This window comes from Punica granatum, chromosome 8 (genome assembly GCF_007655135.1).
Source record: "Punica granatum isolate Tunisia-2019 chromosome 8, ASM765513v2, whole genome shotgun sequence".
Taxonomy (NCBI): domain Eukaryota; kingdom Viridiplantae; phylum Streptophyta; class Magnoliopsida; order Myrtales; family Lythraceae; genus Punica; species Punica granatum.
Window position 1 is genome coordinate 11,060,970 of NC_045134.1, and position 15,174 is coordinate 11,076,143.

The 15,174-nt window shown below is 35.0% G+C and overlaps 1 pseudogene; it reads left to right on the forward strand.

Annotated features, from left to right (window-relative positions):
- The first annotated feature begins 3,323 nt into the window (after nucleotides 1-3,323).
- On the forward strand, nucleotides 3,324-10,620 carry LOC116189601 (annotated as a pseudogene).
- The last annotated feature ends 4,554 nt before the right edge of the window (nucleotides 10,621-15,174 follow it).

Here is a 15,174-nt window from a genome sequence, read left to right on the forward strand (position 1 = left end):
GAAAGCAAAACGTACGCGGCAGGTTTTGGCTAATGTTGCTATTTTGGATCATATTTTTCTTACTATAGAATTGCAATTGCAATCCTGTGCACGGCTATAATAACGCCAGAAATTAGAATTGCCATTTCTATGGACATTTCACTAAGTAGATTCCCTTAACCTAATTGATGCTTCCGGATGTCCTTCTATTTCTTTGGGTCAGTGGTTGAGTAATTATTTAAGAGCACGTTATATGTGTAAGCAAGTGTAAATATGAAAAACCATATTTGCCGTGTCAGAACGGGTTTTGAGAGTCAAAGGGATATAAATCCCACGCTAGCCAGAGAAGTTGCGTATATAACAGGGTTGGGGGCGACTGCCTAAAAGTTAAGAATAAGTTTTTGGAATGGACTCAATTGCTGGTAAGTCTAGTAAAATTTTATATGGTGCTTGAGTGCAAGTTCAGTAAGTTGTGCAAGCGTATACCTCATGTTTAATTAATTTCACGTGATGACCTTCACGAATATTCAAGGCCATACATGATGGCAAGTGTAAGACTTAAAAATGTAAAATTTCAATTGGGCCTATAATAGATTGTGCATATCTCCAATTCAAAATTTTAAACTAATAAATTGTGGTACTCAATCTCTCATAAACCCATTAGAATTTTCATAACTTTTCATGTGGGATTTTTACTCCCAACGCCCATCTTCAAGCGACAACATATAGTCTTTCCTCATTTGCCATTACGTGTCATATGCCTTTAAACATCCACCCTCAACAATTGATCACGAGTTGGGCTTTTGCACTCGGGCAAGGAGGGACACTAACACGAGGCGCACTTTTGGCTTCTCTTATATTTACAAAAAATCTTACATAGTACCATAGTGCGTTACACAACCGTGTGGGCTCACAATACAATAGGTCCAGTGTTTATTTGTTGAAGGTAACCGAATTGCACGTGTGTTGTCCAGTCTCTTAAAACTCAAAGTCTATTATTTCGAGTGTGGAAGAGCAAGCCTCCTCATAGCTAGTTAATAAGCCACTTCTTCTTGCCCTAGTGTGGACGAAGAAACCAACTTCATAATTATAAATTCAAACATGGAAGTGGAAGTATGACTCCCAGTTAGTTGTAAAGGGCGTCTGTTCAAATCCATATAAAATGTGTGTGAAAGTACCAAATCCACGTAATGCTACATGAGGGCGAGTGGTAGCTAAAGTTGTTCTTATATTAGAAAAATCAGAAACAAGATATTGAGTATATAAGATAATTAGTTCACCATTCTATGAGTCCGAGCTCATGGGATTGACATGGGTCCAACCACTTTTTTCCCCATTTTATAAGTTTTGCAAAAGCCTTTTCATCACGTTCTTTTATATTTTGTTGGGATGGTAACCTCTATTTTTTCTGTGTAAATCTTGATATTCAAAAACCCAATTGGATCCCTACTAATTCAGTCGAGCCGGGTAAGCCCATTCAAGAGTAAAACTCTACCAGTGTGAATTTTTTGTATTCACAAGGACTCGAACCCAAGATCTTGCTTAAGCGGAATAAGGTGAACCGCTTGAATCAACTCACGTTGATTGATAACTTCTTTTTTTATTTTTTTGTGTCTCAATCTTAAGAAACAATTTCTTTTACTTATAATATTATTTTCCATCATTAATTTGGTTATTACTGTCCATCATTATTTTCCATCATTAATTGGAGTAAGCTTGTCTGGGAGCCAGTCATGTGCTAGTTGGAAGTAAGCTGATGTTGAGTGTCCATACCAAGTATTAATAGAAAAAGTATTTTGATAATTTATTTTTGAATAGGAAAATAGTGAAATATGCATTATATGAATGTCTACTTTGCAGTAAAGCTATTGCTCCTAGAATTTTGACTAAAAATAGTTAATCCTCAGCATCATATGGCTTGCAGCTTGGACAAATCAATTCCTCATGATTACATAAAGTATGTTGAACATAACTTTTCTATAACAAATATAATGTTAAGTTATAACTACCTTTTGAATATAATGACAACCTCTGGGAGCAGTTATAATATTCATTTCGTAAGGGATTATCCACAAGAGTATTAGTATGAGGTGACAATTGAAAAGGTAGGAGTCGATTCCAGAACATTAACATACTTAACTGAAGTAGCGTGGTCTCTATTTTCCTCTCTCTTTTTGTGCACCTTATTATTTGAAAGCCCAAAGAGTCCCGGCCAATCTAATTCGAGTAGAGTCGGTTCATCAAAAGATAATATTTTCTCATCATGAATTTTTTTCATTTACAAGACTCGATACTATTACGATAAAACTTCATTTCGTAACCACCATTTCTATTTATTAAAGTTATATTTTATTATACACACTAAATGCTAAAAATGTCTCCTATTTTCAAGAAAAATATTGAAAAATAAAAAAAAAATTTAAACCCCACCACTCTATTTAGTATTTCCCCCAAAAAAATTCCTCCATTATCTCTAGTACATTATCTCAGAGAATTAGTACATATCTTTATTTCACATTTACGAATTTCTTTCTACATCGTTAATTATTCAACTAATAAATATTTTTATTGGATATGTGCTTCATAGGTAGGAATTTTTGGCCATTTAATTGCCAATAATGCTGGAGGGTGGGGACACAACACAGATTAGGAGATTTATTACAATAATGAAATTTTTTCTCGCTTTGAAACTGAAGGGGTCTACGTTTTGATTTTAAGTAATAGGACTTTTTATACCTCCTTAATTATCATCCCTTTTCCTATCAATTTCATAACTCATCTCTTCCATTAATTCATTCGCCCGGCCCGCAATTCAAATAAAGTGTACGTGACATAAACGTGGATAGAATGATGGTAGTCGAGAGGGACAGTCTCCTCCCCCATAAAATCTTGATGCTTAATAAAAATTTACTTATTATCTTCAATCTTTTATGAAATTAGGTATATTTACCTCCAATGTATTGAAAACTTTATACGTTCCCTAAAGAGCCCATCCCCTTGATTTAAATCCTTTCTCCGTCCTTGTACATACATGTTGTAATTATAATTAAAGACAATGTTATAAAGAATAATTTTTTTTTCTGTATTAACTTTGGCATCTGAAAGCCCAATTGGGGCCCTGAATAATCCAGTCGAGCCGAGTTAGCCCACTAAGAGGTAAAACGCTCATAGCGTGGATTTTTTGCATTTACATATAATAACTCGAACCCAAAACCTTATTTAAGCAGAATAAATGCTGAACCGCTTGAACCAAACCATGTTGGCTAAAGAACAATTTGAAAGGGGACAGATGGGGGATGGCACGAATCCAAGATAATTTACTAGATTTCTTATGTTGTATAAATAAATATAAATAGCCTCTCAAGATACAGGGGGGGAGAGAGAGAGAGAGGCGATCTTGTGTACCTCAAAAAATGTCAAAAACCAAGGATAACTCAAATTACGTTTTGTTCATAGCATCCTCATCTGTGATCCTCAACATTGTACTTTGCATGAAACTGTTTGGGAGCCGTGGCGGGGATAAGAGTGATGGCTTAACTTGGAGCAGAAAAGCAAAGGAAGAGGCCGAGCTTGCTTCCTCCATGGACTGCTCCGGCCAACGGGAAGCCCATCTGCCAATGCAATCCGTGTTACAGTGGGCCCGACTGCTCTCATTTCTCTCTCGACTGTCCTGCCGATGCAAACGAGTAAGTAATGTGCTTCCACGCAATGAATAATACTATAGAGGGTTATGATTTTCATTAGGAGTGCATAACTTTCAGATTTGAACTGACTTAGTATTTTATACAACTTATAAAAGTTGTTCTTCCTGATCTTAGTTAATCTACATGCATTTGTTCTACACAACTTTGTGCCTGTCAAGGACGCATGGTCTCCCTCTTCACTTCCATTTTCTTTTTTCAGTGCGTACCACATCGTATCTAAAAGTCCAATATGTCCATGACCAATTCAGTTTTGAGCTTGGATCGATCCGCTAGAGAGAAAAACACATAATTGTTGATTTTCTCCATTTGCATGACTCAACCTCGAAATAGGCGTCAAATCACCTGAAATGGTCATTTCCATTTTCTTTGAGTAAACTAAATGTTATGAATCTGGAGAAAGCTAGGGGTCGCAATTAACCCACCTCCTCATTTTCTTTTTTCTTCTTTTTGTTTCTCTTATCCACCATGCATGCGCTAAGTACGCAACCATCACAGGAAAATTTAAGTATGATTTTCAATTTTTTTTAATTAAATTATCTTGTTTACAACTTGATTCGGATGGTCTCTCTCCCTATATTGAAAAACCATCCTATATAAAAATAGAAAATACAGGAGGGCATGATGATGATGGCTTTTTTAGTTTGTATAATTTTTTATTTGAAAGTCGAATGAATCATGACTAATCTAGTTTTGTGCTGAACCGATCTAGAGTGAGGTCCATGTTATTTTGCAGCTCATGACCAAGAAAGGAAACTCATGTGTTTTGATAACATTATTATTACTACTACTACTACTAATAATAATAATAGTTTTTTCCACTTTCGGTGTGTACTCTGATATTCAGAACCCCAATGGGGTCTGACTAATCCAGTCGGGAGATCGAGTATTAAAGGTTATTCTCCCTCTCAACAAGTGCGTTTCCCGGGATTCGAACTTGTGTTCTCCTCCTTACGGGGGTGAGCTGCTTACCACTCAGCCAGCACTTTTATTGGTGCTTTTTCCACTTTCATCCTAAATATATATGTTCAAAAATGTTATCCTATTAAATTTTATGTCAAAATAGTTTTTGAATAAAAATTATTTTAGAAATCTTTTATAAGATAAAGATAAATAAGAATATTTTAGAAACTTAAAGAATATATCTAGATAAAAAAAAAATCCAAATGGCGCATAAGAATTCTATGCATGCCTGCTCAAGGATGCTGCTGGCAGGGTGGAGACCTTGCTATCAGCAGCCATCCACGCGGTTGATGTTTGAATCTCATAAAGAAAACCCACATGGCTGAATATTTGAGCGCACGATTGAGACTCCAATTGGATAGCATTTGGAATGGATGGAATGGAAAATTATAAAAATATTGATTTAGTTTTATACCCCTTTCATTGTTATTATACCTCTTCCATTTGGTAAGCTTTCTAAGTGGCAATTATAATATTCGATCAACGGTAAACTTTCACATTCAATTCCTTCAACCGTTTAAAAACCTTCTTTCCACCCATAGATCACGAAAATTTGACCTCAGCAACAACCATCGATTAGCCGACTGGGTAAGGAGCTGACAAAGAAGTGGATAGGCTTTTTAGGGACGGAGCGAGAATTTGGATTAAGGGGATGGGATCATTAAGGTGGCAAATAGTAAGATATTTTCTTTTTTTCAAATTAGGAGGCAAGTATAAGAAACTTCATTAAAATTAAAAAATTTATAAATAAATTTTCTTAAAATGTGAAAAATTTTAGGGAGATAACTGCATGCCCCCTAGCGGCTACCTCTATCCATCCTTCTTGAAGATTACATTGCATAAGGGTGAGCATGGTGAATAAAAGAGGGGTAAAGACGGCTTTTTACATTTTATTCCTTCATAACCCTATATCGGTAAGAATGAAAAACAAAATGAATCTTTTGGTGTAATGAAAATATGCGTCTTTAGGAATTCATCCAAAATAGAAAAAGGGTCTTTGGGGGTTATGGTGAGTTATTCCATAACCTTTCAATTTAGCCAAATATGGGATGTCTTCATCCCTTTGTAATCCCCATTACAACAATCCAAACAAGCTATTACAGATTATTAATGAATTGGATTCCAGGCTAGCTCCCATCCTTACATGTTTAATATTATGGTGCAAACAAAGACATAGGGAACCAATGATCAGTTATCGTAGACTTAAAGCAAACGTTATTTGATTCGGGACGAATAAAATATTCCAGAGTAGGATTCGAACAAAGTCGATCGGGCCAAGTCACTTCGACCCCCTTAGTGAGGAGGCACCCCTTTCCCCAAAGTTACGGACTATTTCTTTACAGAGAGAGTTGTCTGGCGTCGCACCCCTAGGATTTTTCTATATTTCTTTGATAACCTTATATATCCTTAATTGTTATACATTTCACAGTGGGGACCCGTATTTCATGGAGTTTTGAAAGGAGCATGCTGCAAGGAGCGCAATCCTCATATCCGGATGGCACAGGTTAAGCTACTCTTATACCTTTGGTGATCGGCATGAATACATATCGTACGAGCTGGAGAAGCTCATCAGGAAGCTCCATGAGGTTGTCGGAAATGCGGTAACAGATGGGAGATACATAGTTTTCGGGGTTGGCGCAACCCAGCTCCTAAATGCCGCCGTTCAAGCCCTATCCCCAGACAATCCCTCGTTCCCTGCTAGGGTTGTGGCTTCTGCTCCCTACTACAAAGTCAGTTGATTTTTTCTTTCCAGTTGTTGGCCAATATGATTTCATGCCGATAACATCGTCTTTCATCATATGATGCCACGGGCAAGCTTCATGGAATAATACACATACTGATGATGTTGGAATAGCATATTAAGATGGCCCGACCTAGATAGGGATGGATCGATGGGAGGTCAGGGGTGGCACTTGTCCCCCTAAAGTTTTCACGAACTATAAGGAAATTTACATATAATTCTTTAAAATTTGATGAAATTTTTTTTTATATTCGCCCCACCAACTTGAAAACACTATTTTACTATTCGTCCCGTTAGGATCTCGCCCCCTAAGTCCAAGTCCTATTTCCATCCGTGCACGTACAAGTGTGGATTCCACGAGTTCTATAACGTGATAATCTGTGCTTTTGGCTTAAACGTTTAAGAGCTGCAGAAACTCTACTTATTGGAAGATAATTTAAAATTATATTATTCTTTTACATATTTTATTCTTTTGAAAAGCCTTAAATTTTGTTATATGAACATGGCTTTGGATATATATAATCCTATTCAAAATCAAATGATATCAAAATATAATAAATATCAATGTCAGACATAAATTAACGTTTTCCGTTGCAATTGCAAAGGGTGACATATTTTTCTTCCGAAATTAATTTAATCTTGGAGTATAAATTACTATAATATCATATGAAGTGACGAATTAAAACTTATTAAAAGTCAATGTGGTTTAAACTCAAACAAAGAACTGATATTAAATCGGAATTTACTTTCACCGTTGTTCGTTTATCGTATCATAAAGAAAAGAACTGGGACGTATTGTTCTTGAAAAAAATATATATATACACACAAGTACATAACTTATGACAAGATTACAAAGGAGAGGGAAATGTAAAAATAAATTCATAATATTTTGAATTACTTATATCAATAAAATAAAAAAGAGCTGGCATGAACGGCACACGGAAGGTTTCTTACTCGCCCTCGGAATTTTTGAAGTGGACCAACAATATTCGTCTACTTAAAAGAAAAAGTAAGATGAGATCCTTCTTTCACTTCACGAACGATTTAATACCGCCAGTTAATCTTGGCGTGATTTTGGGTGTCAGGCTTATCGAACCCAAACCGAGTATTTTGAATCCAAGAGGTTCAAGTTCGAAGGAGAAGCATCCATTTGGGTGAACAGTTCCGACACGACAAGGGACATTATCGAGTTCGTGACGTCCCCAAACAACCCCAATGGGCAACTCAAAAGGCAGGTCTTGACTGGCCCAAATGTAAAGACCATTCATGACAGGGCCTACTATTGGCCCAATTTCACTCCAATTGTTGGCCCAGCCAATGAGGAACTCAGCATCTTCTCAATCTCCAAGCTAACTGGCCATGCTGGTAGCAGATTCGGGTAAATGATACATCTCAGAACTACCACATCATTTTTTCACAAGCATGCAATCATAGTTAATTTGTTGGATCAATTGCAACTTTTACATGAATGTAAGCATATTAGGCGAGAAGTACAATTAAATATGGAATATATCAGCCAAATAGGTTGAAATCTAATGTTTGATAGCACATGTAACCCTTTCATTATGGCATTAAAACCAAAATTCGACTCGTCCATTCAAATATATTAGTATTCTAATGCATGTGCTATTCACTTTAACCTGAAAATGTGGTTTTGCCCATCTTTTAAAATTAGTGTGCTATTATTACTAATGAGCCTCTCCCGTAACCGAAAAGAAAAAAAAAGTGCGTTATTTGAAATTCTTGTTTTTAAATATCAGATTTTATTTTCATATGCACATAAATTTATGTAATCAGCAAGATGTAATAATTTGTATATATATGCTTAATTAATTGTTTTCAAGTAGTAATTATTCTAAATTCTAGTTTCTTATTTACTTATTGTATGAATTTATTGCTACAATTTTAACTTTAAATGTTGCATTAATTAATAGATTTTTTTTTTGCAAAATGTAGTGAATTTTTGGTATATAATAGAAAGGAAAATTACAAAACCCTCATTGTGATTTAGAGTCGAGACAAATTGTACCGTGTGCTTTTGTTAGGAACAAGCTCCCGTGTGATGTACTCAGTTAGCCATAGAGAATTACGATGTTAATTTTTTGTCATTTCTAGTCCTCAATCTTTAACCTTTTAATCATCTTGGTTATAAATTTTTTTTTATCATTTCTATCCTCAACTTTCTATTTTTTTTTCATTTTAATCCTAAAAAGAAAATTGAAAGTGAAGGAGGGGTCGGGGCTGCCAAATCGGCGGCCCCGATCCCTCCACCGAGGTTACCGACGTCCTTCGTAGGTACCAGCGACCTCAGTGGAGGGGTTAGGGTCGGCAATTGGCAGCCCCAACCCCCAAATCGACTAGGGACTCCGAGTCGAAGTTCCCGATTGATTCACGGGCTGGGGTCGCCAATCGGCGACTGTGACCCCCCCCCCCCCCCCCCCATTGAGGTCGCTGGCGACCTCCGTGGGTACAGGCGGCCTCTGTGAAGGGGCTGGGGTCATCGATTGGCGGCCCCAGCCCGCAAATCGATCAGGAACTCCAACTTGGAGTCCTCGATCGATTCGAGGGTTGGGGCCACCAATCGGTGACCCCGACCCCTCCACCGAGGTCATCGGTACCTTCCGTCCCTTTCGATTTTTTTTCTAGGACTAAAATGAAAAAAATGAAAAGTTGAGGATAGAAATGATAAAAAAGATTTACAACCAAAATGATTAAAATATTAAAGATTGAGGACTAAAAATGAAAAAAAAACTAACGTTGTAACCCCCTATGGCTAACGGAGTATACCACATGTGAGTTAATTGTCCATAACAAAAATACATGGTGCAATTTGTTCCGATCCCAAACTACAAGGGAGTTTTTTTGTACTTTTCCCTAATAATAACAATAGTAATAATGATGATGATGATTAGATGAAGTGAAAGAGCGTGTCTCTGTGTGTGAAAATATACACTCTTTAGCATTCTAGTATGCACATGGATGAATTGGAGGGGTGTGTGTTGATGAAAAAGGTTTAAATGGAATTATGAAAAATCAAGATAACAGTCTATTAAACTCCATAGATTTATAGTTGTAATAGATATAGATAATAGATCAATCATGAAGTCTACATATTCTTAATATGTTGCTACTATTAAGAAAAGCACTTTAGTGATTCGAAAAGCATTTTGCTAACAGATGGGCACTAGTAAGAGATAAAAAAGTGTACGATAAGATGACCAAATACGTGGCCGACAACACAATAGGCGTTTCGAAGGACACTCAACTCAGGATGTTGAAGATATTCAAAGTGGTTCTTGAAGATAGAGGCAAAGGGATGTTTGAGTTCGCGCACGGGATAATGAAGAACCGATGGTACAAGCTGAGGAACGTGTTGGCTCAGACGGATCGGTTCTCTCTCCAGAATACTTCGGCCTCTTATTGTACATTCTTTCACAAAGAGCGGGAATATACTCCAGGTGATTCTTTTTCTTCTCTATCTGATCATTTTGGTCCAATTGTATGAGTGTGTTAATGCACTTGATAAAATAAAGTGCATGAAACCAGCCGGAAACTGATGAATTTCTCTTTGGTGAACCGATCTCAAATGTTATAGTTTCTAATAACAAGTTTCAACTGGTTGCAGCTTTTGCTTGGTTGAAATGCGAGAAGGAGGAGGATGAAAACTGTTATGAGGTGCTTAGATCAGGCAACATCATTGGACGAAAGGGCGATATCTTCAATGCCGATAATCGTTACGTTCGACTCAGCCTCATCGGACTAGAAGATGATTTTAATAGTCTTTTAAATCATTTACGAAATTGGTCAGCGCCAAGCCAAAACTCCCATGGAATGGAAATATCAACGCCGGACCTAACGCATCTATGTGTTTGGATCGGGGGATCATTGCATTGGGTGATGCTACCATGGCATCGATCACAGGTGGTCTCCAAAGGGATGAGTGCCCTGCTATGTGATTGGAAGTTAATGCTTATATCCTTGTTAGAAATTGAGATCCTGAAATCCTACTATCACACATGTTGAATCGTCAAGACGATAACGAATCGAAAGCGCACCAGAATCCATTGCGGAAACGAGAGCACAGGTTTACAAGTCTTACAAGTCAATATGTTGCAACTATTATGTCTATTTCTCTATCTGAATAACGTGATTTCAGAATATCGATCTTTTAACGTACGATTTGAGGACTATAACATCTCAAGAGTAAATTGTATGTAAATGCCCGAGTCATTGTAATTTCTAATTTTGCCGACATAAAATTAGAAATTACCTTTTGATATATGCACATTATTGGTCGTATACTCTAACGAAATTGCAATAAAGGTCATTATTTAAAATTTTAGTAGATTACTTCGTGAGGTCAACGGATAAGATAGCACATAATACATAAGTAATTAATATGCATGTTGGGTTATATTATTGAATAAAATTCAACAATCATATAAAAGAAGGGAGGAAAAAAACCTAGGTTACATTACGATCAGATTCTTATACATGATTCTCGGAATAATAACATTAGCTGTTTCAAAATATTCCTTTATCTGCCTCGTTTGAATATTGTGATGTCTGCAGCTTTAATTGTGGAGACGTTCACACTAACAGCTTCTGATAGCGCTCAAATATAATGAATATGATCAGGAAAGTACAAAATGTGAATCCGTAATTTTGTGCGAGGGCAATATCAACATGCTCGAGTAGTCAGTCTCCCGATAAGGAGGTGTTTGATCCGAGAGTATTCTTTACACAGGAATATTAAGGTAACATGGAAAATTTAATTATAATTTTCCAGCTGGTTATATATAAGTAACAAGAAGGCCAAAGGTTGAGTGTGAAAACTCTCCCTTTCAGACCAAACAATGAATCAAAATCGTCCTTTATTATAGGTCATTTCTAACTTCAAAAATAGTTAAGCTATATTATAAAAATCAATAATTACTTTCAAAAAATCCCTTCTTCTTCTTTTTTTTTGCGTCTATAGTTATAATAGTACTCCCAAACAAAACCTCAGTCAAAATAATAAGGTAAGATTGAACAGCCCAGTTTCGAGCCACAATAATAAGGTAAGATTAAGAGACCTTGGGGAAGAACCCAAACATTAATTCAGCCACCGGACTATTGCCAAATCCCAAATTTCAGCCCTTACTGCCCTTGCGAAGGACTTCTCCTGCAGCTCTGATCCTAATAAAGAGCATTTCAGTCCATATTAGGGCAACTCGTAAAGATTAAGGTTATCCTTTACGAGGAAAGAAAGAGAAGAAAAGACAAAAGTCATGTAGTTGGATTACAATATCTAAACCGCAGGCATTGGACAACAGGTAGGCATGAACATGAATTAACTAATCAGCCCATTTCTCTTTATCGCCAATTGACCTAATTAAGTAATTACCATGCATATCAACATGCGTGACCCCAAGTATCCATGTACCTTCGCCATTCAACGTCATCAGATTATATATATTACGAAATTTTAGGCAATAAAAAGGCCAATCTCGTTGAAAATATGAGTTATATACGATTTACACACCGAAAGAACAGTTTTTGAACTTTTGCATTTGACTGAGTCTATATTAATATATGCTCCCCTCATCACAGCTCATCAGCTCACGTCGATCCAAACGGAGTTAAATTTTTCCATCGATTCAACAATACAATCATTACTCTTTTTTTTCTTCCATTTAATAATAAATTTTCACATGCTTTTTCTTATATATTATTATAATTAATTTTTTCATATTAAATTGTTCAACTATTCATTACTTTTTTCCCTCAATTCAATAAGACAATTATTACTTTTTTATCTTCTTATTCAATTTTAGTAATAAATTTTCTTAATTACTTTTATTTTTATCCCATGAAATCAAACTAAATCAAATTAAATCAAACTCTATTCGATTACGAAACGCAACGTAACTTATTGTCAATGAGGATTTTAATATGACTCGGGCAAGACTGTTTCATGAACCCACTGCAGATTAATCTAATACCTAAGTCCTACATAGAAAAACATAGATGGTGGAGGTGCGTCCTTTCTCTTTTTCTTTTTTATTTTTTTTTAATAATTACTCGTGGGAACAAGGAAGTTTCTGAGAAATTATTGAATGGAATACCTCGTATAACGCGGTGAGACCATATATTATATTGGGTATATTGCATTAAAAACCTTGAATTTTACATGAAATTTCAAATTTATTACGAATTTCAACTTTTAATATAAAAAAATTATCAACTATTACTTAAGTTTCACATCTACCATCTATCCATTTTTGCAGACGTGACAATGTACATGGCAAATGGTTTCTATGTGGCAAGCAACAAAGTGAACAAAAAAAATGAACTAATGATAGATGTGAAATTTAATTATTGATGATTTATGGTGCTAAAAGTTGAAATTCGTGATAGATTTGAAATTTTATGTAAAGTTTACGATTTTTTAATGCAATTTATCCTGATTAGACCATGTGTCAATTACATCACATATGCATTTGACAACACGGCAATAACATCACCTAAAATATGCATCAATTATAAAATCATTCAAATATCATTTTAGAAAATAATATTTTATATTCAAAATTAAAAAAAATCTTGTAAAATACTAAAATAAATGGCACAATAAAATCCTAAAATATAAAGTTGGATGTTTTCTCACAAATACAACTTTTGGAAACATCAATGATAATTTCAGTGATATATTCTATTTCACCGTTCATGCTAATTATTAATCAAAAGTTGTTATCTAGATAATGAAGGTATATGCTACTTCTCATACCTCTTCTTTGTGTGTGTGTGTGTGTGTGTGTGGTGCGGGGTGTTTTGAAAGGATAATTTCACTCTCATACATTTTTCTATCCATTACCTTCTATAATTACTTGAACTAAGGTTTGACTCCAATATGACTTTGTCTTCACCTTTTAGTAGGATCTAGTTCCGGTCCATGGATTTGGTTAATGGGAGTTTGATGATCAGGAAATCTATCTATATATATATATATATATATATATAGATATAAAGTTGTATCCCCATAATAAATTGAGTTAGAAATGTAATTTTATATATAGTATAAGGTTATAAAAGTAAATATCTAAATAAACAATTGTAAATGTATATATATACATATATATATATATAAAGTTTTATCCCCATAATTAATATGGTTGGAAATGTAATTTTATATATAGTATAAGGTCATAAAAGTAAATGTTTAAATAAAAAATTATAAATATAAATTAATAAATGCATATAGATCATTAAATAATTAATAATTTTATTATATAAGCACATTCTTGATTTTAAAAATGTAACCTCAAAATTTATTTAGAAAAAATACACAATTACTTAAAATAACTTATATGTATAAAAAACTTTCAACATAATTAGCAATTAAAATAAAAATCTACTGATATGCAACAATCATATTTTAATATTGAACATTTTTTAAGAAGAATTTATGATGATAGATGATTTGCACTTTTTTAACAAAATATAGGGAAGTCATTTATTACAATTTTTATTAGATTTAATATTTAAGAAAATGTAATATGTTTTCTAAGTATAATATCATTTTCTTAATCCATACTTGGTACTATAAGAGAAAATAAATGTAAGAAAAAGGAAAAGATGAGAGATGAAGGTCTAAAGTACTAATCATCAAGCAAAAAAACCACTTAATGAAATAAGTAAAAAATTTTGAATTAATAAAATAAGTCATTTTCACTTATTGGTGCTCTTTATCCCTCACAAAATTTCTCTCATCCTTATTCATTCATCCATCATTCCTATACATTTCTTCTCTTAACTAATTAAATACTACATTTTAAGCACTTAATTTATCAAATACCACCTAAGTCCCTGTAGTTCGATTATAATATACAAGGCACATGTGATATATATTATATGTGTGTATACATACATACATACATACATACATACATATATATATATATATTAAATTACATTACATATATTGAGTTTCTTAATTAGGATGAACATTATATATATCTTATGTATGAGCGGCTAACTTTAATTTCATTGCATATGGCAGGGGGGCCACAAGTATGACCATGAAGATTATAACTACTAAGCCTGCTTTTCATTGTCTCTAATTGACCAAATTAAGTAATTGCCTTATCCAAAATACCAATTATCAATGCACCTTTGCCGTTCAACGTCATCAGATTCAACGTCATCAGATTACATAATGGAATAGTAGTTTAAAAAACAAAATCAATCACGTAGCAAAATATGCGTTAATCTAAAAGCACGGGTGGTAAACCGTCGGTAATCCCTCTGTATTTTAGTTTACAGATGCATGTATTTATGTGTACCCGAGCTGCTATCACCAAACCTCGGAGGAAGGGCAGCTGCAGATCGAAGAGGGAGAGCTCGGGAGACGGAAGACAGAGGGCTCGGGCCAGCCAAGGGAGCTCAGCAGGGGACAAAGGGGAGGAGCTGCCCCAAGAAAGAGCAGCAGGGGCGGGGCGCAGCGGGCTAGAGGACCTCGAGGCAGGAGCGCATCGGGCTAGAAGAGCTCGAGGCAGGAAAAGACAAAAGAAAAAAAGAAAAAAAATTCATGCACCCAGGTGCAGACGTAAGAAAGAGAGCAAGACGTGTGCGTCATATATATGTTTTAGTATGCGCATCGTATATTTATTAGATCCTACAAATAGGGCCAATCAACTAATATATTTCAGAAGAGCAGCTCATGAGAATATGGAATTATCTACTCCCCTAATTTTAATCTCATCCCCACTAACCGTCATGTGTATATATTCTATCTAGTTACGTGCAATG